This window comes from Nothobranchius furzeri, chromosome 7 (genome assembly GCF_043380555.1).
Source record: "Nothobranchius furzeri strain GRZ-AD chromosome 7, NfurGRZ-RIMD1, whole genome shotgun sequence".
Taxonomy (NCBI): domain Eukaryota; kingdom Metazoa; phylum Chordata; class Actinopteri; order Cyprinodontiformes; family Nothobranchiidae; genus Nothobranchius; species Nothobranchius furzeri.
Genome location: NC_091747.1, coordinates 42,360,262 through 42,385,379, shown reverse-complemented (window position 1 = coordinate 42,385,379; position 25,118 = coordinate 42,360,262). Strand labels below are relative to the sequence as shown.

At 37.2% G+C, this 25,118-nt stretch overlaps 27 non-coding genes across 27 annotated transcripts; 7 read left to right on the top strand and 20 right to left on the bottom strand.

Moving 5' to 3' along the window:
* Window positions 1-1,529: 1,529 nt before the first annotated feature.
* On the bottom strand, window positions 1,530-1,638 carry trnal-caa (transfer RNA leucine (anticodon CAA)). The gene is made up of 2 exons: window positions 1,601-1,638; window positions 1,530-1,575 (listed from the first exon to the last, which is right to left on the bottom strand). It is a non-coding gene; the product is annotated as a tRNA-Leu (tRNA).
* Window positions 1,639-2,019: 381 nt separating this feature from the next.
* On the top strand, window positions 2,020-2,092 carry trnak-cuu (transfer RNA lysine (anticodon CUU)). The gene has a single exon. It is a non-coding gene; the product is annotated as a tRNA-Lys (tRNA).
* A 2,208-nt stretch (window positions 2,093-4,300) lies between these two features.
* trnal-caa (transfer RNA leucine (anticodon CAA)) lies at window positions 4,301-4,409 on the bottom strand. Its single transcript has 2 exons — window positions 4,372-4,409; window positions 4,301-4,346 (listed from the first exon to the last, which is right to left on the bottom strand). It is a non-coding gene; the product is annotated as a tRNA-Leu (tRNA).
* A 1,978-nt stretch (window positions 4,410-6,387) lies between these two features.
* trnak-uuu (transfer RNA lysine (anticodon UUU)) lies at window positions 6,388-6,460 on the bottom strand. The gene has a single exon. It is a non-coding gene; the product is annotated as a tRNA-Lys (tRNA).
* A 543-nt stretch (window positions 6,461-7,003) lies between these two features.
* Window positions 7,004-7,114, bottom strand: trnal-caa (transfer RNA leucine (anticodon CAA)). Its single transcript has 2 exons — window positions 7,077-7,114; window positions 7,004-7,051 (listed from the first exon to the last, which is right to left on the bottom strand). It is a non-coding gene; the product is annotated as a tRNA-Leu (tRNA).
* A 1,248-nt stretch (window positions 7,115-8,362) lies between these two features.
* trnal-uaa (transfer RNA leucine (anticodon UAA)) lies at window positions 8,363-8,471 on the bottom strand. The gene is made up of 2 exons: window positions 8,434-8,471; window positions 8,363-8,408 (listed from the first exon to the last, which is right to left on the bottom strand). It is a non-coding gene; the product is annotated as a tRNA-Leu (tRNA).
* A 1,245-nt stretch (window positions 8,472-9,716) lies between these two features.
* Window positions 9,717-9,825, bottom strand: trnal-caa (transfer RNA leucine (anticodon CAA)). The gene is made up of 2 exons: window positions 9,788-9,825; window positions 9,717-9,762 (listed from the first exon to the last, which is right to left on the bottom strand). It is a non-coding gene; the product is annotated as a tRNA-Leu (tRNA).
* A 693-nt stretch (window positions 9,826-10,518) lies between these two features.
* trnak-uuu (transfer RNA lysine (anticodon UUU)) lies at window positions 10,519-10,591 on the bottom strand. Its single transcript has one exon. It is a non-coding gene; the product is annotated as a tRNA-Lys (tRNA).
* Window positions 10,592-11,096: 505 nt separating this feature from the next.
* On the bottom strand, window positions 11,097-11,205 carry trnal-caa (transfer RNA leucine (anticodon CAA)). The gene is made up of 2 exons: window positions 11,168-11,205; window positions 11,097-11,142 (listed from the first exon to the last, which is right to left on the bottom strand). It is a non-coding gene; the product is annotated as a tRNA-Leu (tRNA).
* A 1,236-nt stretch (window positions 11,206-12,441) lies between these two features.
* trnal-caa (transfer RNA leucine (anticodon CAA)) lies at window positions 12,442-12,550 on the bottom strand. Its single transcript has 2 exons — window positions 12,513-12,550; window positions 12,442-12,487 (listed from the first exon to the last, which is right to left on the bottom strand). It is a non-coding gene; the product is annotated as a tRNA-Leu (tRNA).
* Window positions 12,551-12,931: 381 nt separating this feature from the next.
* trnak-cuu (transfer RNA lysine (anticodon CUU)) lies at window positions 12,932-13,004 on the top strand. The gene has a single exon. It is a non-coding gene; the product is annotated as a tRNA-Lys (tRNA).
* A 238-nt stretch (window positions 13,005-13,242) lies between these two features.
* On the bottom strand, window positions 13,243-13,315 carry trnak-uuu (transfer RNA lysine (anticodon UUU)). The gene has a single exon. It is a non-coding gene; the product is annotated as a tRNA-Lys (tRNA).
* Window positions 13,316-13,702: 387 nt separating this feature from the next.
* On the bottom strand, window positions 13,703-13,811 carry trnal-caa (transfer RNA leucine (anticodon CAA)). Its single transcript has 2 exons — window positions 13,774-13,811; window positions 13,703-13,748 (listed from the first exon to the last, which is right to left on the bottom strand). It is a non-coding gene; the product is annotated as a tRNA-Leu (tRNA).
* A 381-nt stretch (window positions 13,812-14,192) lies between these two features.
* On the top strand, window positions 14,193-14,265 carry trnak-cuu (transfer RNA lysine (anticodon CUU)). Its single transcript has one exon. It is a non-coding gene; the product is annotated as a tRNA-Lys (tRNA).
* A 239-nt stretch (window positions 14,266-14,504) lies between these two features.
* Window positions 14,505-14,577, bottom strand: trnak-uuu (transfer RNA lysine (anticodon UUU)). Its single transcript has one exon. It is a non-coding gene; the product is annotated as a tRNA-Lys (tRNA).
* A 483-nt stretch (window positions 14,578-15,060) lies between these two features.
* On the bottom strand, window positions 15,061-15,169 carry trnal-caa (transfer RNA leucine (anticodon CAA)). The gene is made up of 2 exons: window positions 15,132-15,169; window positions 15,061-15,106 (listed from the first exon to the last, which is right to left on the bottom strand). It is a non-coding gene; the product is annotated as a tRNA-Leu (tRNA).
* Window positions 15,170-15,550: 381 nt separating this feature from the next.
* trnak-cuu (transfer RNA lysine (anticodon CUU)) lies at window positions 15,551-15,623 on the top strand. The gene has a single exon. It is a non-coding gene; the product is annotated as a tRNA-Lys (tRNA).
* A 240-nt stretch (window positions 15,624-15,863) lies between these two features.
* Window positions 15,864-15,936, bottom strand: trnak-uuu (transfer RNA lysine (anticodon UUU)). Its single transcript has one exon. It is a non-coding gene; the product is annotated as a tRNA-Lys (tRNA).
* A 1,012-nt stretch (window positions 15,937-16,948) lies between these two features.
* trnak-cuu (transfer RNA lysine (anticodon CUU)) lies at window positions 16,949-17,021 on the top strand. Its single transcript has one exon. It is a non-coding gene; the product is annotated as a tRNA-Lys (tRNA).
* A 238-nt stretch (window positions 17,022-17,259) lies between these two features.
* Window positions 17,260-17,332, bottom strand: trnak-uuu (transfer RNA lysine (anticodon UUU)). Its single transcript has one exon. It is a non-coding gene; the product is annotated as a tRNA-Lys (tRNA).
* A 3,873-nt stretch (window positions 17,333-21,205) lies between these two features.
* trnak-uuu (transfer RNA lysine (anticodon UUU)) lies at window positions 21,206-21,278 on the bottom strand. The gene has a single exon. It is a non-coding gene; the product is annotated as a tRNA-Lys (tRNA).
* A 412-nt stretch (window positions 21,279-21,690) lies between these two features.
* Window positions 21,691-21,799, bottom strand: trnal-caa (transfer RNA leucine (anticodon CAA)). The gene is made up of 2 exons: window positions 21,762-21,799; window positions 21,691-21,736 (listed from the first exon to the last, which is right to left on the bottom strand). It is a non-coding gene; the product is annotated as a tRNA-Leu (tRNA).
* A 693-nt stretch (window positions 21,800-22,492) lies between these two features.
* Window positions 22,493-22,565, bottom strand: trnak-uuu (transfer RNA lysine (anticodon UUU)). Its single transcript has one exon. It is a non-coding gene; the product is annotated as a tRNA-Lys (tRNA).
* Window positions 22,566-23,104: 539 nt separating this feature from the next.
* trnal-caa (transfer RNA leucine (anticodon CAA)) lies at window positions 23,105-23,213 on the bottom strand. Its single transcript has 2 exons — window positions 23,176-23,213; window positions 23,105-23,150 (listed from the first exon to the last, which is right to left on the bottom strand). It is a non-coding gene; the product is annotated as a tRNA-Leu (tRNA).
* A 381-nt stretch (window positions 23,214-23,594) lies between these two features.
* trnak-cuu (transfer RNA lysine (anticodon CUU)) lies at window positions 23,595-23,667 on the top strand. The gene has a single exon. It is a non-coding gene; the product is annotated as a tRNA-Lys (tRNA).
* A 239-nt stretch (window positions 23,668-23,906) lies between these two features.
* Window positions 23,907-23,979, bottom strand: trnak-uuu (transfer RNA lysine (anticodon UUU)). Its single transcript has one exon. It is a non-coding gene; the product is annotated as a tRNA-Lys (tRNA).
* A 1,004-nt stretch (window positions 23,980-24,983) lies between these two features.
* On the top strand, window positions 24,984-25,056 carry trnak-cuu (transfer RNA lysine (anticodon CUU)). Its single transcript has one exon. It is a non-coding gene; the product is annotated as a tRNA-Lys (tRNA).
* The last annotated feature ends 62 nt before the right edge of the window (window positions 25,057-25,118 follow it).

Genomic DNA, 25,118 nt, shown 5'->3' with positions numbered 1-25,118 from the left:
TTTTTTTTATTTTAGATAACAACATTGTTAACAGAAAAGCACTTTTCTAAAAAATTTAGAAAAAGACCAACATATGTCTTTCTGCAGATCTGTACACCAAAGTTACACCCACCCATCTTTGAATAAATTGCTCTTGATAGCATCCAGAGATCTTTATTCTTGAGATAAAATTTATCATACACCTTTGGTTCAAGTTAATGAATTTGCCAAGAGTGGGATTTGAACCCACACCTCCTACTGGAGACCAGAATCCCCACATTGGAATTGAAGCAATACTTGAGTCTGTCGCCTTTGACCGCTCGGCCATCTTGACCGAAGATTGGAGTGGTATAATAAAGTTGCAGAGGTTGAATTGTGACCTACCCTCTGAAGTTGTCCTTTGCTATTTCATTGACCATGTAGAACCACTTATCCCAAGTAAGACTGCTGGCTGTGATAATGAATACAATCGATAAGTTGTAAGTTTGGTCAAATGTCTGAAATGAAGTTGCCCAATCAAAAGTAATTCTTTTCATTCAAATTCTACCCATTCCCAAAACACTTTGGATCTTTAGAAGATTGGTGTTCAACTTCAAAAGCTCTTTTATTGTTACTGAATTACAGTAATTTGTTGTATCTGAAGGACCAGGGCAACAAACCCTTAATGAAAAAACAGTGTCACCTCACGTTGTCAAACTTGTCAAGATTGTAAAATGCCCGACTACCTCAGTAGGTAGAGCATGAGACTCTTAATCTCAGGGTCGTGGGTTCGAGCCCCACGTTGGGCGCTTAGTCCTTTGACAGAGTATGTTTTCATGGAGTGTCACCAGTTTACCCTGAATCAAAATGCGTTTGCTTGAAAAACAGAAATTGTTGCCATAGATAGGGGGAAGTTTTAAGGTCAGACAACAATAAGAAAAAACTCAAATAAAGTCCCAAATTCTTATGCCAGCACCTGCAATTCTTCTCACAAAAGAACTAGTAGAAAGATTACACATGAATAGACAGATGTTGCCTGTAGAATCTATGCCTAACATGGGACCTGAACCCATGACCCTGAGATTAAAAGTCTCATGCTCTACCGGCTGAGCTAGACAGGCTACAAAATGATTAAAGACAGAAACAGAGTAAAATAGTCAGATAGATAGATAGATAGATAGATAGATAGATAGATAGATAGATAGATAGATAGATAGATAGATAGATAGATAGATAGATAGATAGATAGATAGATAGATAGATGATAGATTCTTTCTTTCATTCATTCATTGGTTGATGACACTGTAAAAAAGTTTGTCACATAAGCGCACAAATCTTCAAATGAGTGGCACAGTAGTTATTTTTAATTTTTTTTATTTTAGATAACAACATTGTTAACAGAAAAGCACTTTTCTAAAAAATTTAGAAAAAGACCAACATATGTCTTTCTGCAGATCTGTACACCAAAGATACACGCACCCATCTTTGAATAAATTGCTCCTGATAGCGTCCAGAGATCTTTATTCTTGAGATAAAATCAATCATAAACCTTTGTTACTAGTTAATGAATGTGTCAAGAGTGGGATTTGAACCCACGCCTCCTACTGGAGACCAGAATCCCCATATTGGAATGGAAGCAATGCTTGAGTCTGGCGCCTTTGACCGCTCGGCCATCTTGACTGAAGATTGGAGTGGTATAATAAAGTTGCAGAGGTTGAAGTGTGACCTACCCTCTGAAGTTGTCCTTTGCTATTTCATTGACCTTGTAGAACCACTTATCCCAAGTAAGACTGCTGGCTGTGATAATGAATACAATCGATAAGTTGTAAGTTTGGTCAAATGTCTGAAATGAAGTTGCCCAATCAAAAGCAATTGTTTTCATTCAAGTTCTACCCATTCCCAAAACACTTTGGATCTTTAGAAGATTGGTGTTCAACTTCATAAGCTCTTTTATTGTTACTGAGTTACAGTAATTTGTTGTATCTGAAGGACCAGGGCAACAAACCCAGTATGGCAAAACAGTGTCACCTCACGTTGTCAAACTTGTCAAGATTTTCAAATGCCCGACTAGCTCAGTCGGTAGAGCATGAGACTCTTAATCTCAGGGTCGTGGGTTCGAGCCCCACGTTGGGCGCTTAGTCCTTTGACAGAGTATGTTTTCATGCAGTGTCACCAGTTTACCCTGAATCAAAATGCTTTTGCTTGAAAAACAGAAATTGTTGCCATAGATTGGGGGAAGTTTTAAGCTCAGACAACACTAAGAAAAACTCAAATAAAGTCCCAAATTCTTATGCCAGCACCTGCAATTCTTCTCACAAAAGAACTAGTAGAAATATTACACATGAATAGACAGATGTTGCCTGTAGAATCTATGCCTAACATCGGACCTGACCCCATGACCCTGAGATTAAAAGTCTCATGCTCTACCGGCTGAGCTAGTCAGGCTACAAAATGATTATAGACAGAAACAGAGTAAAATAGTCAGATAGATAGATAGATAGATAGATAGATAGATAGATAGATAGATAGATAGATAGATAGATAGATAGATAGATAGATAGATAGATAGATAGATAGATAGATAGATAGATAGATAGATATAGATAGATAGATAGATAGATAGATAGATAGATAGATAGATAGATAGATAGATAGATAGATAGATAGATAGATAGATAGATAGATTATTTCATTCATTCATTCATTGGTTGATGAGACTGTAAAAAAGTTTGTCACATAAGCGCACAAATCTTCAAATGAGTGGCACAGTAGTTATTTTTAATTTTTTTTATTTTAGATAACAACATTGTTAACAGAAAAGCACTTTTCTAAAAAATTTAGAAAAAGACCAACATATGTCTTTCTGAAGATCTGTACACCAAAGTTACACCCACCCATCTTTGAATAAATTGCTCTTGATAGCATCTAGAGATCTTTATTCTTGAGATAAAATTTATCATACACCTTTGGTTCAAGTTAATGAATGTGCCAAGAGTGGGATTTGAACCCACACCTCCTACTGGAGACCAGAATCCCCACATTGGAATGGAAGCAATACTTGAGTCTGTCGCCTTTGACCGCTCGGCCATCTTGACCGAAGATTGGAGTGGTATAATAAAGTTGCAGAGGTTGAATTGTGACCTACCCTCTGAAGTTGTCCTTTGCTATTTCATTGACCATGTAGAACCACTTATCCCAAGTAAGACTGCTGGCTGTGATAATGAATACAATCGATAAGTTGTAAGTTTGGTCAAATGTCTGAAATGAAGTTGCCCAATCAAAAAAAATTGTTTTCATTCAAGTTCTACCCATTCCCAAAACACTTTGGATCTTTAGAAGATTGGTGTTCAACTTCAAAAGCTCTTTTATTGTTACTGAATTACAGTAATTTGTTGTATCTGAAGGACCAGGGCAACAAACCCTTAATGAAAAAACAGTGTCACCTCACATTGTCAAACTTGTCAAGATTGTAAAATGCCCGACTACCTCAGTAGGTAGAGCATGAGACTCTTAATCTCAGGGTTGTGGGTTCGAGCCCCACGTTGGGCGCTTAGTCCTTTGACAGAGTATGTTTTCATGGAGTGTCACCAGTTTACCCTGAATCAAAATGCGTTTGCTTGAAAAACAGAAATTGTTGCCATAGATTGGGGGAAGTTTTAAGCTCAGACAACACTAAGAAAAACTCAAATAAAGTCCCAAATTCTTATGCCAGCACCTGCAATTCTTCTCACAAAAGAACTAGTAGAAAGATTACACATGAATAGACAGATGTTGCCTGTAGAATCTATGCCTAACATCGGACCTGACCCCATGACCCTGAGATTAAAAGTCTCATGCTCTACCGGCTGAGCTAGTCAGGCTACAAAATGATTATAGACAGAAACAGAGTAAAATAGTCAGATAGATAGATAGATAGATAGATAGATAGATAGATAGATAGATAGATAGATAGATAGATAGATAGATAGATAGATAGATAGATAGATAGATAGATAGATAGATAGATAGATAGATAGATAGATAAATAGATAGATAGATAGATTCTTTCTTTCATTCATTCATTGGTTGATGACACTGTAAAAAAGTTTGTCACATAAGCGCACAAATCTTCAAATGAGTGGCACAGTAGTTATTTTTAAGTTTTTTATTTTAGATAACAACATTGTTAACAGAAAAGCACTTTTCTAAAAAATTTAGAAAAAGACCAACATATGTCTTTCTGCAGATCTGTACACCAAAGTTACACCCACCCATCTTTGAATAAATTGCTCTTGATAGCATCCAGAGATCTTTATTCTTGAGATAAAATTTATCATACACCTTTGGTTCTAGTTAATGAATGTGCCAAGAGTGGGATTTGAACCCACGCCTCCTACTGGAGACCAGAATCCCCACATTGGAATGGAAGCAATGCTTGAGTCTGGCACCTTTGACCGCTCGGCCATCTTGACTGAAGATTGGAGTGGTATAATAAATTTGCAGAGGTTGAATTGTGACCTACCCTCTGAAGATGTCCTTTGCTTTTTCATTGACCTTGTAGAACCACTTATCCCAAGTAAGACTGCTGGCTGTGATAATGAATACAATCGATAAGTTGTAAGTTTGGTCAAATGTCTGAAATGAAGTTGCCCAATCAAAAGTAATTCTTTTCATTCAAATCTACCCATTCCCAAAACACTTTGGATCTTTAGAAGATTGGTGTTCAACTTCAAAAGCTCTTTTAATGTTACTGAATTACAGTAATTTGTTGTATCTGAAGGACCAGGGCAACAAACCCTGTATGAAAAAACAGTGTCACCTCACATTGTCAAACTTGTCAAGATTGTAAAATGCCCGACTACCTCAGTAGGTAGAGCATGAGACTCTTAATCTCAGGGTCGTGGGTTCGAGCCCCACGTTGGGCGCTTAGTCCTTTGACAGAGTATGTTTTCATGGAGTGTCACCAGTTTACCCTGAATCAAAATGCGTTTGCTTGAAAAACAGAAATTGTTGCCATAAATTGGGGGAAGTTTTAAGGTCAGACAACAAAAAGAAAAAACTCAAATAAAGTCCCAAATTCTTATGCCAGCACCTGCAATTCTTCTCACAAAAGAACTAGTAGAAAGATTACACATGAATAGACAGATGTTGCCTGTAGAATCTATGCCTAACATGGGACCTGAACCCATGACCCTGAGATTAAAAGTCTCATGCTCTACCGGCTGAGCTAGTCAGGCTACAAAATGATTACAGACAGAAACAGAGTAAAATAGTCAGATAGATAGATAGATAGATAGATAGATAGATAGATAGATAGATAGATAGATAGATAGATAGATAGATAGATTCTTTCTTTCATTCATTCATTGGTTGATGACACTGTAAAAAAGTTTGTCACATAAGCGCACAAATCTTCAAATGAGTGGCACAGTAGTTATTTTTAAGTTTTTTTATTTTAGATAACAACATTGTTAACAGAAAAGCACTTTTCTAAAAAATTTAGAAAAAGACCAACATATGTCTTTCTACAGATCTGTACACCAAAGTTACACCCACCCATCTTTGAATAAATTGCTCTTGCTCGCATCCAGAGATCTTTATTCTTGAGATAAATTTAATCAGACACCTTTGTTTCTAGTTAATGAATGTGTCAAGAGTGGGATTTGAACCCACGCCTCCTACTGGAGACCAGAATCCCCATATTGGAATGGAAGCAATACTTGAGTCTGGCGCCTTTGACCCCTCGGCCATCTTGTCTGAAGATTGGAGTGGTATAATAAAGTTGCAGAGGTTGAATTGTGACCTACCCTCTGAAGTTGTCCTTTGCTATTTCATTGACCTTGTAGAACCACGTATCCCAAGTAAGACTGCTGGCTGTGATAATGAATACAATCGATAAGTTGTAAGTTTGGTCAAATGTCTGAAATGAAGTTGCCCAATCAAAAGCAATTGTTTTCATTCAAGTTCTACCCATTCCCAAAACACTTTGGATCTTTAGAAGATTGGTGTTCAACTTCAAAAGCTCTTTTATTGTTACTGAGTTACAGTAATTTATTGTATCTGAAGGACCAGGGCAACAAACCGTGTATGGCAAAACAGTGTCACCTCACGTTGTCAAACTTGTCAAGAATGTCAAATGCCTGACTAGCTCAGTCGGTAGAGCATGGAACTCTTAATCTCAGGGTCGTGGGTTTGAGCCCCACGTTGGGAGTTTAGTCCTTTGACAGAGTATGTTTTCATGCAGTGTCACCAGTTTACCCTGAATCAAAATGCTTTTGCTTGGAAAACAGAAATTGTTGCCATAGAGTGGGGGAAGTTTTAAGCTCAGACAACACTAAGAAAAAACTCAAATAAAGTCCCAAATTCTTATGCGAGCACCTGCAATTCTTCTCTCAAAAGAACTAGTAGAAAGATTACACATGAATAGACAGATGTTGCCTGTAGAATCTATGCCTAACATGGGACTTGAACCCATGATCCTGAGATTAAAAGTCTCATGCTCTACCGGCTGAGCTAGTCAGGCTACAACATGATTACAGACAGAAACAGAGTAAAATAGTCAGATATATAGATAGATGATAGATAGATAGATAGATAGATAGATAGATAGATAGATAGATAGATAGATAGATAGATAGATAGATAGATAGACAGATAGATAGATAGATAGATAGATAGATAGATAGATAGATAGATAGATAGATAGATAGATGATAGATAGATAGATAGATAGATAGATAGATAGATAGATAGATAGATAGATAGATTCTTTTATTCATTCATTCATTGGTTGATGACACTGTAAAAAAGTTTGTCACATAAGCGCACAAATCTTCAAATGAGTGGCACAGTAGTTATTTTTAAGTTTTTTTATGTTAGATAACAACATTGTTAACAGAAAAGCACTTTTCTAAAAAATTTAGAAAAAGACCAACATATGTCTTTCTGCAGATCTGTACACCAAAGATACACCCACCCATCTTTGAATAAATTGCTCCTGATAGCGTCCAGAGATCGTTATTCTTGAGATAAAATTAATCATAAAGCTTTGTTACTAGTTAATGAATGTCTCAAGAGTGGGATTTGAACCCACGCCTCCTACTGGAGACCAGAATCCCCATATTGTAATGGAAGCAATGCTTGAGTCTGGCGCCTTTGACCGCTCGGCCATCTTGACTGAAGATTGAAGTGGTATAATAAAGTTGCAGAGGTTGAATTGTGACCTACCCTCTGAAGTTGTCCTTTGCTATTTCATTGACCTTGTAGAACCACTTATCCCAAGTAAGACTGCTGGCTGTGAAAATGAATACAATCGATAAGTTGTAAGTTTGGTCAAATGTCTGAAATGAAGTTGCCCAATCAAAAGCAATTGTTTTCATTCAAGTTCTACCCATTCCCAAAACACTTTGGATCTTTAGAAGATTGGTGTTCAACTTCATAAGCTCTTTTATTGTTACTGAGTTACAGTAATTTGTTGTATCTGAAGGACCAGGGCAACAAACCCCGTATGGCAAAACAGTGTCACCTCACGTTGTCAAACTTGTCTAGATTGTCAAATGCCCGACTAGCTCAGTCGGTAGAGCATGAGACTCTTTATCTCAGGTTCGTGGGTTCGAGCCTCACGTTGGGCGCTTAGGCCTTTGACAGAGTATGTTTTCATGCAGTGTCACCAGTTTACCCTGAATCAAAATGCGTTTGCTTGAAAAACAGAAATTGTTGCCATAGATTGGGGGAAGTTTTAAGCTCAGACAACACTAAGAAAAACTCAAATAAAGTCCCAAATTCTTATGCAAGCACCTGCAATTCTTCTCACAAAAGAACTAGTAGAAATATTATACATGAATAGACAGATATTGCATTTTAGAATCTATGCCTAACATAGGACTTGAACCCATGACCCTGAGATTAAAAGTCTCTTGATCTACCGGCTGAGCTAGTCAGGCTACAAAATGATTACAGACAGAAACAGAGTAAAATAGTCAGATAGATAGATAGATGATAGATAGATAGATAGATAGATAGATAGATAGATAGATAGATAGATAGATAGATAGATAGATAGATAGATAGATAGATAGATAGATAGATAGATAGATAGATAGATAGATAGATAGATAGATAGATTATTTCATTCATTCATTCATTGGTTGATGAGACTGTAAAAAAGTTTGTCACATAAGCGCACAAATCTTCAAATGCGTGGCACAGTAGTTATTTTTATTTTTTTTTATTTTAGATAACAACATTGTTAACAGAAAAGCACTTTTCTAAAAAATTTAGAAAAAGACCAACATATGTCTTTCTGCAGATCTGTACACCAAAGTTACACCCACCCATCTTTGAATAAATTGCTCTTGATAGCATCCAGAGATCTTTATTCTTGAGATAAAATTAATCATACACCTTTGGTTCTAGTTAATGAATGTGCCAAGAGTGGGATTTGAACCCACGCCTCCTACTGGAGACCAGAATCCCCACATTGGAATGGAAGCAATACTTAAGTCTGTCGCCTTTGACCGCTCGGCCATCTTGACTGAAGTTTAGAGTGGTATAATAAAGTTGCAGAGGTTGAATTGTGACCTACCCTCTGAAGTTGTCCTTTGCTATTTCATTGACCATGTAGAACCACTTATCCCAAGTAAGACTGCTGGCTGTGATAATGAATACAATCGATAAGTTGTAAGTTTGGTCAAATGTCTGAAATGAAGTTGCCCAATCAAAAGTAATTCTTTTCATTCAAATGCTACCCATTCCCAAAACACTTTGGATCTTTAGAAGATTGGTGTTCAACTTCAAAAGCTCTTTTATTGTTACTGAATTACAGTAATTTGTTGTATCTGAAGGACCAGGGCAACAAACCCTGTATGGCAAAACAGTGTCACCTCACGTTGTCAAACTTGTCTAGATTGTAAAATGCCCGACTACCTCAGTAGGTAGAGCATGAGACTCTTAATCTCAGGGTCGTGGGTTCGAGCCCCACGTTGGGCGCTTAGTCCTTTGACAGAGTATGTTTTCATGGAGTGTCACCAGTTTACCCTGAATCAAAATGCGTTTGCTTGAAAAACAGAAATTGTTGCCATAGATTGGGGGAAGTTTTAAGGTCAGACAACAATACGAAAAAACTCAAATAAAGTCCCAAATTCTTATGCCAGCACCTGCAATTCTTCTCACAAAAGAACTAGTAGAAAGATTACACATGAATAGACAGATGTTGCCTGTAGAATCTATGCCTAACATGGGACCTGAACCCATGACCCTGAGATTAAAAGTCTCATGCTCTACCGGCTGAGCTGGTCAGGCTACAATATGCTTACAGACAGAAACAGAGTAAAATAGTCAGATAGATAGATAGATAGATAGATAGATAGATAGATAGATAGATAGATAGATAGATAGATAGATAGATAGATAGATAGATAGATAGATAGATAGATAGATAGATAGATAGATAGATAGATAGATAGATAGATAGATAGATTCATTCATTCATTCATTCATTGGTTGATGACACTGTAAAAAAGTTTGTCACATAAGCGCACAAATCTTCAAATGAGTGGCACAGTAGTTATTTTTAAGTTTTTTTATGTTAGATAACAACATTCTTAACAGAAAAGCACTTTTCAAAAAAATTTAGAAAAAGACCAACATATGTCTTTCTGCAGATCTGTACACCAAAGATACACGCACCCATCTTTGAATAAATTGCTCCTGATAGCGTCCAGAGATCTTTATTCTTGAGATAAATTTAATCATACACCTTTGTTTCTAGTTAATGAATGTGTCAAGGGTGGGATTTGAACCCACGCCTCCTAATGGAGACCAGAATCCCCAAATTGGAATGGAAGCAATACTTGAGTCTGGCGCCTTTGACCGCTCGGCCATCTTGACTGAAGATTGGAGTGGTATAATAAAGTTGCAGAGGTTGAATTGTGACCTACCCTCTGAAGTTGTCCTTTGCTATTTCATTGACCTTGTAGAACCACGTATCCCAAGTAAGACTGCTGGCTGTGATAATGAATACAATCGATAAGTTGTAAGTTTGGTCAAATGTCTAAAATGAAGTTGCCCAATCAAAAGCAATTGTTTTCATTCAAGTTCTACCCATTCCCAAAACACTTTGGATCTTTAGAAGATTGGTGTTCAACTTCAAAAGCTCTTTTATTGTTACTGAGTTACCGTAATTTATTGTATCTGAAGGACCAGGGCAACAAACCCTGTATGGCAAAACAGTGTCACCTCACGTTATCAAACTTGTCAAGAATGTCAAATGCCTGACTAGCTCAGTCGGTAGAGCATGGAACTCTTAAACTAAGGGTCGTGGGTTTGAGCCCCACGTTGGGAGTTTAGTCCTTTGACAGAGTATGTTTTCATGCAGTGTCACCAGTTTACCCTGAATCAAAATGCTTTTGCTTGGAAAACAGAAATTGTTGCCATAGAGTGGGGGAAGTTTTAAGCTCAGACAAGACTAAGAAAAAACTCAAATAAAGTCCCAAATTCTTTTGCGAGCACCTGCAATTCTTCTCACAAAAGAACTAGTAGAAAGATTACACATGAATAGACAGATGTTGCCTCTAGAATCTATGCCTAACATGGGACTTGAACCCATGATCCTGAGATTAAAAGTCTCATGCTCTACCGGCTGAGCTAGTCAGGCTACAACATGATTACAGACAGAAACAGAGTAAAATAGTCAGATAGATAGACAGATGATAGATAGATAGATAGATAGATAGATAGATAGATAGATAGATAGATAGATAGATAGATAGATAGATAGATGATAGATAGATAGATAGATAGATAGATAGATAGATAGATAGATAGATAGATAGATAGATAGATAGATAGATAGATAGATTCTTTCATTCATTTATTCATTGGTTAATGACACTGTAAAAAAGTTTGTCACATAAGCGCACAAATCTTCAAATGAGTGGCACAGTAGTTATTTTTAAGTTTTTTTATGTTAGATAACAACATTGTTAAAAGAAAAGCACTTTTCTAAAAAATTTAGAAAAAGACCAACATATGTCTTTCTGCAGATCTGTACACCAAAGATACACCCACCCATCTTTGAATAAATTGCTCCTGATAGCGTCCAGAGATCTTTATTCTTGAGATAAAATTAATCATAAACCTTTGTTACTAGTTAATGAATGTGTCAAGAGTGGGATTTGAACCCACGCCTCCTACTGGAGACCAGAATCCCCATATTGGAATGGAAGCAATGCTTGAGTCTGGCGCCTTTGACCGCTCGGCCATCTTGACTGAAGATTGAAGTGGTATAATAAAGTTGCAGAGGTTGAATTGTGACCTACCCTCTGAAGTTGTCCTTTGCTATTTCATTGACCTTGTAGAACCACTTATCCCAAGTAAGACTGCTGGCTGTGATAATGAATACAATCGATAAGTTGTAAGTTTGGTCAAATGTCTGAAATGAAGTTGCCCAATCAAAAGCAATTGTTTTCATTCAAGTTCTACCCATTCCCAAAACACTTTGGATCTTTAGAAGATTGGTGTTCAACTTCATAAGCTCTTTTATTGTTACTGAGTTACAGTAATTTGTTGTATCTGAAGGACCAGGGCAACAAACCCCGTATGGCAAAACAGTGTCACCTCACGTTGTCAAACTTGTCAAGATTGTCAAATGCCCGACTAGCTCAGTCAGTAGAGCATGAGACTCTTTATCTCAAGGTCATGGGTTTAAGCCCCACGTTGGATGCTTAGGCCTTTGACAGAGTATGTTTTCATGCAGTGTCACCAGTTTACCCTGAATCAAAATGCGTTTGCTTGAAAAACAGAAATTGTTGCCATAGATGGGGGAAGTTTTAAGCTCAGACAACACTAAGAAAAAACTCAAATAAAGTCCCAAATTCTTATGCGAGCACCTGCAATTCTTCTCTCAAAAGAACTAGTAGAAAGATTACACATGAATAGACAGATGTTGCCTGTAGAATCTATGCCTAATATGGGACTTGAACCCATGATCCTGAGATTAAAAGTCTCATGCTCTACCGGCTGAGCTAGTCAGGCTGCAACATGATTACAGACAGAAACAGAGTAAAATAGTCAGATATATAGATAGATGATAGATAGATAGATAGACAGATAGATAGATAGATAGATAGATAGATAGATAGATAGATAGATAGATAGATAGATAGATAGATAGATAGATAGATAGATAGATAGATAGATAGATTCTTTCTTTCATTCATTCATTGGTTGATGACACTGTAAAAAAGTTTGTCACATAAGCGCACAAATCTTCAAATGAGTGGCACAGTAGTTATTTTTAAGTTTTTTTTATTTTAGATAACAACATTGTTAACAGAAAAGCACTTTTCTAAAAAATTTAGAAAAAGACCAACATATGTCTTTCTGCAGATCTGTACACCAAAGATACACCCACCCATCTTTGAATAAATTGCTCTTGATAGCGTCCAGAGATCTTTATTCTTGAGATAAAATTAATCATAAACCTTTGTTTCTAGTTAATGAATGTGTCAAGAGTGGGATTTGAACCCACGTCTCCTACTGGAGACCAGAATCCCCATATTGGAATGGAAGCAATGCTTGAATCTGGCGCCTTTGACCGCTCGGCCATCTTGACTGAAGATTGGAGTTGTATAATAAAGTTGCATAGGTTGAATTGTGACCTACCCTCTGAAGTTGTCCTTTGCTATTTCATTGACTTTGTAGAACCACTTATCCCAAGTAAGACTGCTGGCTGTGATAATGAATACAATTGATAAGTTGTAAGTTTGGTCAAATGTCTGAAATGAAGTTGCCCAATCAAAAGCTATTGTTTTCATTCAAGTTCTACCCATTCCCAAAACACTTTGGATCTTTAGAAGATTGTTGTTCAACTTCAAAAGCTCTTTTACTGTTACTGAGTTACAGTAATTTGTTGTATCTGAAGGACCAGGGCAACAAACCCTGTATGGCAAAACAGTGTCACCTCACGTTGTCAAACTTGTCAAGATTGTCAAATGCCCGACTAGCTCAGTCGGTAGAGCATGAGACTCTTAATCTCAGGGTCGTGGGTTCGAGCCCCACGTTGGGTGGTTAGGCCTTTGACAGAGTAGGTTTTCATGCAGTGTCACCAGTTTACCCTGAATCAAAATGCGTTTGCTTGAAAAACAGAAATTGTTGCCATAGATTGGGGGAAGTTTTAAGCTCAGACAACACTAAGAAAAACTCAAATAAAGTCCCAAATTCTCATGCAAGCACCTGCAATTCTTCTCACAAAAGAACTAGTAGAAAGATTACACATGAATAGACAGATGTTGCCTTTAGAATCTATGCCTAACATGGGACTTGAACCCATGACCCTGAGATTAAAAGTCTCATGCTCTACCAGCTGAGCTAGTCAGGCTACAAAATGATTACAGACAGAAACAGAGTAAAATAGTCAGATAGATAGATAGATAGATAGATAGATAGATAGATAGATAGATAGATTATTTCATTCATTCATTCATTGGTTGATGACACTGTAAAAAAGTTTGTCACATAAGCGCACAAATCTTCAAATGAGTGGCACAGTAGTTATTTTTAAGTTTTTTTATTTTAGATAACAACATTGTTAACAGAAAAGCACTTTTCTAAAAAATTTAGAAAAAGACCAACATATGTCTTTCTGCAGATCTGTACACCAAAGATACACCCACCCATCTTTGAATAAATTGCTCTTGATAGCGTCCAGAGATATTTATTCTTGAGATAAAATTAATCATAAACCTTTGTTTCTAGTTAATGAATGTGTCAAGAGTGGGACTTGAACCCACGCCTCCTACTGGAGACCAGAATCCCCATATTGGAATGGAAGCAATGTTTGAGTCTGGCGCCTTTGACCGCTCGGCCATCTTGACTGAAGATTACAGTTGTATAATAAAGTTGCAGAGGTTGAATTGTGACCTCCCCTCTGAAGTTGTCCTTTGCTATTTCATTGACTTTGTAGAACCACGAATCCCAAGTAAGACTGCTGGCTGTGATAATGAATACAATCGATAAGATGTAAGTTTGGTCAAATGTCTGAAATGAAGTTGCCCAATCAAAAGCAATTGTTTTCATTCAAGTTCTACCCATTCCCAAAACACTTTGGATCTTTAGAAGATTGGTGTTCAACTTCAAAAGCTCTTTTATTGTTACTGAGTTACAGTAATCTGTTGTATCTGAAGGACCAGGGCAACAAACCCTGTATGGCAAAACAGTGTCACCTCACGTTGTCAAACTTGTCAAGATTGTCAAATGCCCGACTAGCTCAGTCGGTAGAGCATGAGACTCTTAATCTCAGGGTCGTGGGTTCGAGCCCCACGTTGGGTGGTTAGGCCTTTGACAGAGAATGTTTTCATGCAGTGTCACCAGTTTACCCTGAATCAAAATGTGTTTGCTTGAAAAACAGAAATTGTTGCCATAGATTGGGGGAAGTTTTAAGCTCAGACAACACTAAGAAAAAACTCAAATGACGTCCCAAATTCTTATGCCAGCACCTGCAATTCTTCTCACAAAAGAACTAGTAGAAAGATTACACATGAATAGACAGATGTTGCCTTTAGAACGTATGCCTAACATGGGACTTGAACCCATGACCCTGAGATTAAAAGTCTCATGCTCTACCGGCTGAGCTAGTCAGGCTACAAAATGATTACAGACAGAAACAGAGTAAAATAGTCAGATAGATAGATAGATAGATAGATAGATAGATAGATAGATAGATAGATAGATAGATAGATAGATAGATAGATAGATAGATAGATAGATAGATAGATAGATAGATAGATAGATAGATAGATAGATAGATAGATAGATAGATAGATTCTTTCATTCATTCATTCATTGGTTGATGACACTGTAAAAAAGTTTGTCACATAAGCGCACAAATCTTCAAATGAGTGGCACAGTAGTTATTTTTAAGTTTTTTTATTTTAGATAACAACATTGTTAACAGAAAAGCACTTTTCTAAAAAATTTAGAAAAAGACCAACATATGTCTTTCTGCAGATCTGTACACCAAAGATACACCCACCCATCTTTGAATAAATTGCTCTTGATAGCGTCCAGAGATATTTATTCTTGAGATAAAATTAATCATAAACCTTTGTTTCTAGTTAATGAATGTGTCAAGAGTGGGACTTGAACCCACGCCTCCTACTGGAGACCAGAATCCCCATATTGGAATGGAAGCAATGCTTGAGTCTGGCGCCTTTGACCGCTCGGCCATCTTGACTGAAGATTACAGTTGGATAATAAAGTTGCAGAGGTTGAATTGTGACCTCCCCTCTGAAGTTGTCCTTTGCTATTTCATTGACTTTGTAGAACCACGAATCCCAAGTAAGACTGCTGGCTGTGATAATGAATACAATCGATAAGATGTAAGTTTGGTCAAATGTCTGAAATGAAGTTGCCCAATCAAAAGCAATTGTTTTCATTCAAGTTCTACCCATTCCCAAAACACTTTGGATCTTTAGAAGATTGGTGTTCAACTTCAAAAGCTCTTTTATTGTTACTGAGTTACAGTAATCTGTTGTATCTGAAGGACCAGGGCAACAAACCCTGTATGGCAAAACAGTGTCACCTCACGTTGTCAAACTTGTCAAGATTGTCAAATGCCCGACTAGCTCAGTCGGTAGAGCATGAGACTCTTAATCTCAGGGTCGTGGGTTCGAGCCCCACGTTGGGTGGTTAGGCCTTTGACAGAGAATGTTTTCATGCAGTGTCACCAGTTTACCCTGAATCAAAATGTGTTTGCTTGAAAAACAGAAATTGTTGCCATAGATTGGGGGAAGTTTTAAGCTCAGACAACACTAAGAAAAAACTCAAATGACGTCCCAAATTCTTATGCCAGCACCTGCAATTCTTCTCACAAAAGAACTAGTAGAAAGATTACACATGAATAGACCGGATGTTGCCTTTAGTACGTATGCCTAACATGGGACTTGAACCCATGACCCTGAGATTAAAAGTCTCATGCTCTACCGGCTGAGCTAGTCAGGCTACAAAATGATTACAGACAGAAACAGAGTAAAATAGTCAGATAGATAGATAGATAGATAGATAGATAGATAGATAGATAGATAGATAGATAGATAGATAGATAGATAGATAGATAGATAGATAGATAGATAGATAGATAGATAGATGATAGATAGATAGATAGATAGATAGATAGATAGATAGATAGATAGATAGATAGATAGATAGATAGATAGATAGATTTAATCTTTCATTCATTCATTGGTTGATGACACTGTAAAAAAGTTTGTCACATAAGCGCACAAATCTTCAAATGAGTGGCACAGTAGTTATTTTTAAGTTTTTTTATTTTAGATAACAACATTGTTAACAGAAAAGCACTTTTCTAAAAAATTTAGAAAAAGACCAACATATGTCTTTCTGCAGATCTGTACACCAAAGATACACCCACCCATCTTTGAATAAATTGCTCTTGATAGCGTCCAGAGATCTTTATTCTTGAGATAAAATTAATCATAAACCTTTGTTTCTAGTTAATGAATGTGTCAAGATTGGGATTTGAACCCACGCCTCCTACTGGAGACCAGAATCCCCATATTGGAATGGAAGCAATGCTTGAATCTGGCGCCTTTGACCGCTCGGCTATCTTGACTGAAGATTGGAGTTGTATAATAAAGTTGCAGAGGTTGAATTGTGACCTACCCTCTGAAGTTGTCCTTTGCTATTTCATTGACTTTGTAGAACCACTTATCCCAAGTAAGACTGCTGGCTGTGATAATGAATACAATTGATAAGTTGTAAGTTTGGTCAAATGTCTGAAATGAAGTTGCCCAATCAAAAGCTATTGTTTTCATTCAAGTTCTACCCATTCCCAAAACACTTTGGATCTTTAGAAGATTGTTGTTCAACTTCAAAAGCTCTTTTATTGTTACTGAGTTACAGTAATTTGTTGTATCTGAAGGACCAGGGCAACAAACCCTGTATGGCAAAACAGTGTCACCTCACGTTGTCAAACTTGTCAAGATTGTCAAATGCCCGACTAGCTCAGTCGGTAGAGCATGAGACTCTTAATCTCAGGGTCGTGGGTTCGAGCCCCACGTTGGGTGCTTAGGCCTTTGACAGAGTATGTTTTCATGCAGTGTCACCAGTTTACCCTGAATCAAAATGCGTTTGCTTGAAAAACAGAAATTGTTGCCATAGATTGGGGGAAGTTTTAAGCTCAGACAACACTAAGAAAAACTCAAATAAAGTCCCAAATTCTCATGCAAGCACCGGCAATTCTTCTCACAAAAGAACTAGTAGAAAGATTACACATGAATAGACAGATGTTGCCTTTAGAATCTATGCCTAACATGGGACTTGAACCCATGACCCTGAGATTAAAAGTCTCATGCTCTACCGGCTGAGCTAGTCAGGCTACAAAATGATTACAGACAGAAACAGAGTAAAATAGTCAGATAGATAGATAGATAGATAGATAGATAGATAGATAGATAGATAGATAGATAGATAGATTCTTTCATTCATTCATTCATTGGTTGATGACACTGTAAAAAAGTTTGTCACATAAGCGCACAAATCTTCAAATGAGTGGCACAGTAGTTATTTTTAAGTTTTTTTATGTTAGATAACAACATTGTTAACAGAAAAGCACTTTTCTAAAAAATTTAGAAAAAGACCAACATATGTCTTTCTGCAGATCTGTACACCAAAGTTACACCCACCCATCTTTGAATAAATTGCTCTTGATAGCATCCAGAGATCTTTATTCTTGAGATAAAAATAATCATACACCTTTGTTTCTAGTTATTGAATGAGCCAAGAGTGGGCTTTGAACACACGCCTCTTACTTGAGACCAGAATCCCCACATTGGAATGGAAGCATGCTTGAGTCTGGCGCCTTTGACCGCACAGCCATCTTGACTGAAGATTGAAGTGGTATAATAAAGTTGCAGAGGTTGAATTGTGACCTACCCTCTGAAGTTGTCCTTTGCTATTTCATTGACCTTGTAGAACCACTTATCCCAAGTAAGACTGCTGGCTGTGATAATGAATACAATCGATAAGTTGTAAGTTTGGTCAAATGTCTGAAATGAAGTTGCCCAATCAAAAGCAATTGTTTTCATTCAAGTTCTACCCATTCCCAAAACACCTTGGATCTTTAGAAGATTGGTGTTCAACTTCAAAAGGTCTTTTATTGTTACTGAGTTACAGTAATTTGTTGTATCTGAAGGACCAGGACAACAAACCCTGTATGAAAAAACAGTGTCACCTCACGTTGTCAAACTTGTCAAGATTGTCAAATGCCCGACTAGCTCAGTCGGTAGAGCATGAGACTCTAAATCTCAGGGTCGTGGGTTTGAGCCCCACTTTGGGTGCTTAATCCTTTGACAGAGTATGTTTTCATGCAGTGTCACCAGTTTACCCTGAATCAAAATGCGCTTGCTTGAAAAACAGACATTGTTGCCATAGATTGGGGGAAGTTTTAAGGTCAGACAACACTAAGAAAAAACTTAAATAAAGTCCCAAATTCTTATGCCAGCACCTGCAATTCTTCTCACAAAAGAACTAGTAGAAAGATTACACATGAATAGACAGATGTCGCCTGTAGAATCTATGCCTAACATGGGACCTGAACCCATGACCCTGAGATTAAAAGTCTCATGCTCTACCGGCTGAGCTAGTCAGGCTACAAAATGATTACAAACAGAAACAGAGTAAAATAGTCAGATAGATAGATAGATAGATGATAGATAGATAGATAGATAGATAGATAGATAGATAGATAGATAGATAGATAGATAGATAGATAGATAGATAGATAGATAGATAGATAGATTCATTCATTCATTCATTCATTGGTTGATGACACTGTAAAAAAGTTTGTCACATAAGCGCACAAATCTTCAAATGAGTGGCACAGTAGTTATTTTTAAGTTTTTTTATGTTAGATAACAACATTGTTAACAGAAAAGCACTTTTCTAAAAAATTTAGAAAAAGACCAACATATGTCTTTCTGCAGATCTGTACACCAAAGATACACCCACCCATCTTTGAATAAATTGCTCCTGATAGCGTCCTGAGATCTTTATTCTTGAGATAAAATTAATCATAAGTCTTTGTTACTAGTTAATGAATGTGTCAAGAGTGGGATTTGAACCCACGCCTCCTACTGGAGACCTGAATCCCCACATTGGAATGGAAGCAATGCTTGAGTCTGGCGTCTTTGACCGCTCGGCCATCTTGACTGAAGATTGGAGTGGTATAATAAAGTTGCAGAGGTTGAATTGTGACTTACCCTCTGAAGTTGTCCTTTGCTATTTCATTGACCTTGTAGAACCACTTATCCCAAGTAAGACTGCTGGCTGTGATAATGAATACAATCGATAAGTTGTAAGTTTGGTCAAATGTCTGAAATGAAGTTGCCCAATCAAAAGCAATTGTTTTCATTCAAGTTCTACCCATTCCCAAAACACTTTGGATCTTTAGGAGATTGGTGTTCAACTTCAAAAGCTCTTTTATTGTTACTGAGTTACAGTAATTTGTTGTATCTGAAGGACAGGGGAAACAAATCCTGTATGGCAAAACAGTGTCACCTCACGTTGTCAAACTTGTCAAGATTGTCAAATGCCCGACTAGCTCAGTCGGTAGAGCATGAGACTCTTAATCTCAGGGTCGTGGTTTCAAGCCCCAAGTTGGGCGCCTAGGCCTCTGACAGAGTGTGTTTTCATGCAGTGTCACCAGTTTACCCTGAATCAAAATGCGTTTGCTTGAAAAACAGAAATTGTTGCCATCGATTGGGGGAAGTTTTAAGCTCAGACAACACTAAGAAAAAACGCAAATAAAGTCCCAAATTCTTATGCCAGCACCTGCAATTCTTCTCACAAAAGAACTAGTAGAAAGATTACACATGAATAAACAGATGTTGCCTTTAGAATCTTAAACATGGGACTTGAACCCATGACCCTGAGATTAAAAGTCTCATGCTCTACCGGCTGAGCTAGTCAGGCTACAAAATGATTACAGACAGAAACAGAGTAAAATAGTCAGATAGATAGATAGATAGATAGATAGATAGATAGATAGATAGATAGATAGATAGATAGATAGATAGATAGATAGATAGATAGATAGATAGATAGATAGATAGATAGATAGATAGATAGATAGATAGATAGATAGATAGATTAATCTTTCATTCATTCATTGGTTGATGACACTGTAAAAAAGTTTGTCACATAAGCGCACAAATCTTCAAATGAGTGGCACAGTAGTTATTTTTAAGTTTTTTTATTTTAGATAACAACATTGTTAACAGAAAAGCACTTTACTAAAAAATTTAGAAAAAGACCAACATATGTCTTTCTGCAGATCTGTACACCAAAGATACACCCACCCATCTTTGAATAAATTGCTCTTGATAGCGTCCAGAGATCTTTATTCTTGAGATAAAATGAATCATAAACCTTTGTTTCTAGTTAATGAATGTGTCAAGATTGGGATTTGAACCCACGCCTCCTACTGGAGACCAGAATCCCCATATTGGAATGGAAGCAATGCTTGAATCTGGCGCCTTTGACCGCTCGGCCATCTTGACTGAAGATTGGAGTTGTATAATAAAGTTGCAGAGGTTGAATTGTGACCTACCCTCTGAAGTTGTCCTTTGCTATTTCATTGACTTTGTAGAACCACTTATCCCAAGTAAGACTGCTGGCTGTGATAATGAATACAATTGATAAGTTGTAAGTTTGGTCAAATGTCTGAAATGAAGTTGCCCAATCAAAAGCTATTGTTTTCATTCAAGTTCTACCCATTCCCAAAACACTTTGGATCTTTAGAAGATTGTTGTTCAACTTCAAAAGCTCTTTTATTGTTACTGAGTTACAGTAATTTGTTGTATCTGAAGGACCAGGGCAACAAACCCTGTATGGCAAAACAGTGTCACCTCACATTGTCAAACTTGTCAAGATTGTCAAATGCCCGACTAGCTCAGTCGGTGGAGCATGAGACTCTTAATCTCAGGGTCGTGGGTTCGAGCCCCACGTTGGGTGCTTAGGCCTTTGACAGAGTATGTTTTCATGCAGTGTCACCAGTTTACCCTGAATCAAAATGCGTTTGCTTGAAAAACAGAAATTGTTGCCATAGATTGGGGGAAGTTTTAAGCTCAGACAACACTAAGAAAAACTCAAATAAATTCCCAAATTCTCATGCAAGCACCTGCAATTCTTCTCACAAAAGAACTAGTAGAAAGATTACACATGAATAGACAGATGTTGCCTTTAGAATCTATGCCTAACATGGGACTTGAACCCATGACCCTGAGATTAAAAGTCTCATGCTCTACCGGCTGAGCTAGTCAGGCTACAAAATGATTACAGACAGAAACAGAGTAAAATAGTCAGATAGATAGATAGATAGATAGATAGATAGATAGATAGATAGATAGATAGATAGATAGATAGATAGATGGATTCTTTCATTCATTCATTCATTGGTTGATGACACTGTAAAAAAGTTTGTCACATAAGCGCACAAATCTTCAAATGAGTGGCACAGTAGTTATTTTTAAGTTTTTTTTATTTTAGATAACAACATTGTTAACAGAAAAGCACTTTTCTAAAAAATTTAGAAAAAGACCAACATATGTCTTTCTGCAGATCTGTACACCAAAGATACACCCACCCATCTTTGAATAAATTGCTCTTGATAGCGTCCAGAGATCTTTATTCTTGAGATAAAATTAATCATAAACCTTTGTTTCTAGTTAATGAATGTGTCAAGAGTGGGACTTGAACCCACGCCTCCTACTGGAGACCAGAATCCCCATATTGGAATGGAAGCAATGCTTGAGTCTGGCGCCTTTGACCGCTCGGCCATCTTGACTGAAGATTGGAGTTGTATAATAAAGTTGCAGAAGTTGAATTGTGACCTCCCCTCTGAAGTTGTCCTTTGCTATTTCATTGACTTTGTAGAACCACGAATCCCAAGTAAGACTGCTGGCTGTGATAATGAATACAATCGATAAGATGTAAGTTTGGTCAAATGTCTGAAATGAAGTTGCCCAATCAAAAGCAATTGTTTTCATTCAAGTTCTACCCATTCCCAAAACACTTTGGATCTTTAGAAGATTGTTGTTCAACTTCAAAAGCTCTTTTATTGTTACTGAGTTACAGTAATCTGTTGTATCTGAAGGACCAGGGCAACAAACCCTGTATGGCAAAACAGTGTCACCTCACGTTGTCAAACTTGTCAAGATTGTCAAATGCCCGACTAGCTCAGTCGGTAGAGCATGAGACTCTTAATCTCTGGGTCGTGGGTTCGAGCCCCACGTTGGGTGGTTAGGCCTTTGACAGAGAATGTTTTCATGCAGTGTCACCAGTTTACCCTGAATCAAAATGTGTTTGCTTGAAAAACAGAAATTGTTGCCATAGATTGGGGGAAGTTTTAAGCTCAGACAACACTAAGAAAAAACTCAAATGACGTCCCAAATTCTTATGCCAGCACCTGCAATTCTTCTCACAAAAGAACTAGTAGAAAGATTACACATGAATAGACAGATGTTGCCTTTAGAACGTATGCCTAACATGGGACTTGAACCCATGACCCTGAGATTAAAAGTCTCATGCTCTACCGGCTGAGCTAGTCAGGCTACAAAATGATTACAGACAGAAACAGAGTAAAATAGTCAGATAGATAGATAGATAGATAGATAGATAGATAGATAGATAGATAGATAGATAGATAGATAGATAGATAGATAGATAGATAGATAGATAGATAGATAGATAGATAGATGATAGATAGATAGATAGATAGATAGATAGATAGATAGATAGATAGATAGATAGATAGATAGATAGATAGATAGATAGATAGATAGATAGATTTAATCTTTCATTCATTCATTGGTTGATGACACTGCAAAAAAGTTTGTCACATAAGCGCACAAATCTTCAAATGAGTGGCACAGTAGTTATTTTTAAGTTTTTTTTATTTTAGATAACAACATTGTTAACAGAAAAGCACTTTTCTAAAAAATTTATAAAAAGACCAACATATGTCTTTCTGCAGATCTGTACACCAAAGATACACCCACCCATCTTTGAATAAATTGCTCTTGATAGCGTCCAGAGATCTTTATTCTTGAGATAAAATTAATCATAAACCTTTGTTTCTAGTTAATGAATGTGTCAAGAGTGGGACTTGAACCCACGCCTCCTCCTGGAGACCAGAATCCCCATATTGGAATGGAAGCAATGCTTGAGTCTGGCGCCTTTGACGGCTCGGCCATCTTGACTGAAGAATTGAGTTGTATAATAAAGTTGCATAGGTTGAATTGTGACCTACCCTCTGAAGTTGTCCTTTGCTATTTCATTGACTTTGTAGAACCACGAATCCCAAGTAAGACTGCTGGCTGTGATAATGAATACAATCGATAAGATGTAAGTTTGGTCAAATGTCTGAAATGAAGTTGCCCAATCAAAAGCAATTGTTTTCATTCAAGTTCTACCCATTCCCAAAACACTTTGGATCTTTAGAAGATTGTTGTTCAACTTCAAAAGCTCTTTTATTGTTACTGAGTTACAGTAATCTGTTGTATCTGAAGGACCAGGGCAACAAACCCTGTATGGCAAAACAGTGTCACCTCACGTTGTCAAACTTGTCAAGTTTGTCAAATGCCCGACTAGCTCAGTCGGTAGAGCATGAGACTCTTAATCTCAAGGTCGTGGGTTCGAGCCCCACGTTGGGTGCTTAGGCCTTTGACAGAGAATGTTTTCATGCAGTGTCACCAGCTTACCCTGAATCAAAATGTGTTTGCTTGAAAAACAGAAATTGTTGCCATAGATTGGGGGAAGTTTTAAGCTCAGACAACACTAAGAAAAAACTCAAATAACGTCCCAAATTCTTATGCCAGAACCTGCAATTCTTCTCACAAAAGAACTAGTAGAAAGATTACACATGAATAGACAGATGTTGCCTTTAGAACGTATGCCTAACATGGGACTTGAACCCATGACCCTGAGATTAAAAGTCCCATGCTCTACCGGCTGAGCTAGTCAGGCTTCAAAATGATTACAGACAGAAACAGAGTAAAATAGTCAGATAGATAGATAGATAGATAGATAGATAGATAGATAGATAGATAGATAGATAGATAGATAGATAGATAGATAGATAGATAGATAGATAGATAGATGATAGATAGATAGATAGATAGATAGATAGATAGATAGATAGATAGATAGATAGATAGATAGATAGATAGATAGATAGATTCTTTCTTTCATTCATTCATTGGTTGATGACACTGTAAAAAAGTTTGTCACATAAGCGCACAAATCTTCAAATGAGTGGCACAGTAGTTATTTTTAAGTTTTTTTATTTTAGATAACAACATTGTTAACAGAAAAGCACTTTTCTAAAAAATTTAGAAAAAGACCAACATATGTCTTTCTGCAGATCTGTACACCAAAGATACACCCACCCATCTTTGAATAAATTGCTCTTGATAGCGTCCAGAGATCTTTATTCTTGAGATAAAATTAATCATAAACCTTTGTTTCTAGTTAATGAATGTGTCAAGATTGGGATTTGAACCCACGCCTCCTACTGGAGATCAGAATCCCCATATTGGAATGGAAGCAATGCTTGAATCTGGCGCCTTTGACCGCTCGGCCATCTTGACTGAAGATTGGAGTTGTATAATAAAGTTGCAGAGGTTGAATTGTGACCTACCCTCTGAAGTTGTCCTTTGCTATTTCATTGACTTTGTAGAACCACTTATCCCAAGTAAGACTGCTGGCCGTGATAATGAATACAATTGATAAGTTGTAAGTTTGGTCAAATGTCTGAAATGAAGTTGCCCAATCAAAAGCTATTGTTTTCATTCAAGTTCTACCCATTCCCAAAACACTTTGGATCTTTAGAAGATTGTTGTTCAACTTCAAAAGCTCTTTTATTGTTACTGAGTTACAGTAATTTGTTTTATCTGAAGGACCAGGGCAACAAACCCTGTATGGCAAAACAGTGTCACCTCACGTTGTCAAACTTGTCAAGATTGTTAAATGCCCGACTAGCTCAGTCGGTAGAGCATGAGACTCTTAATCTCAGGGTCGTGGGTTCGAGCCCCACGTTGGGTGCTTAGGCCTTTGACAGAGTATGTTTTCATGCAGTGTCACCAGTTTACCCTGAATCAAAATGC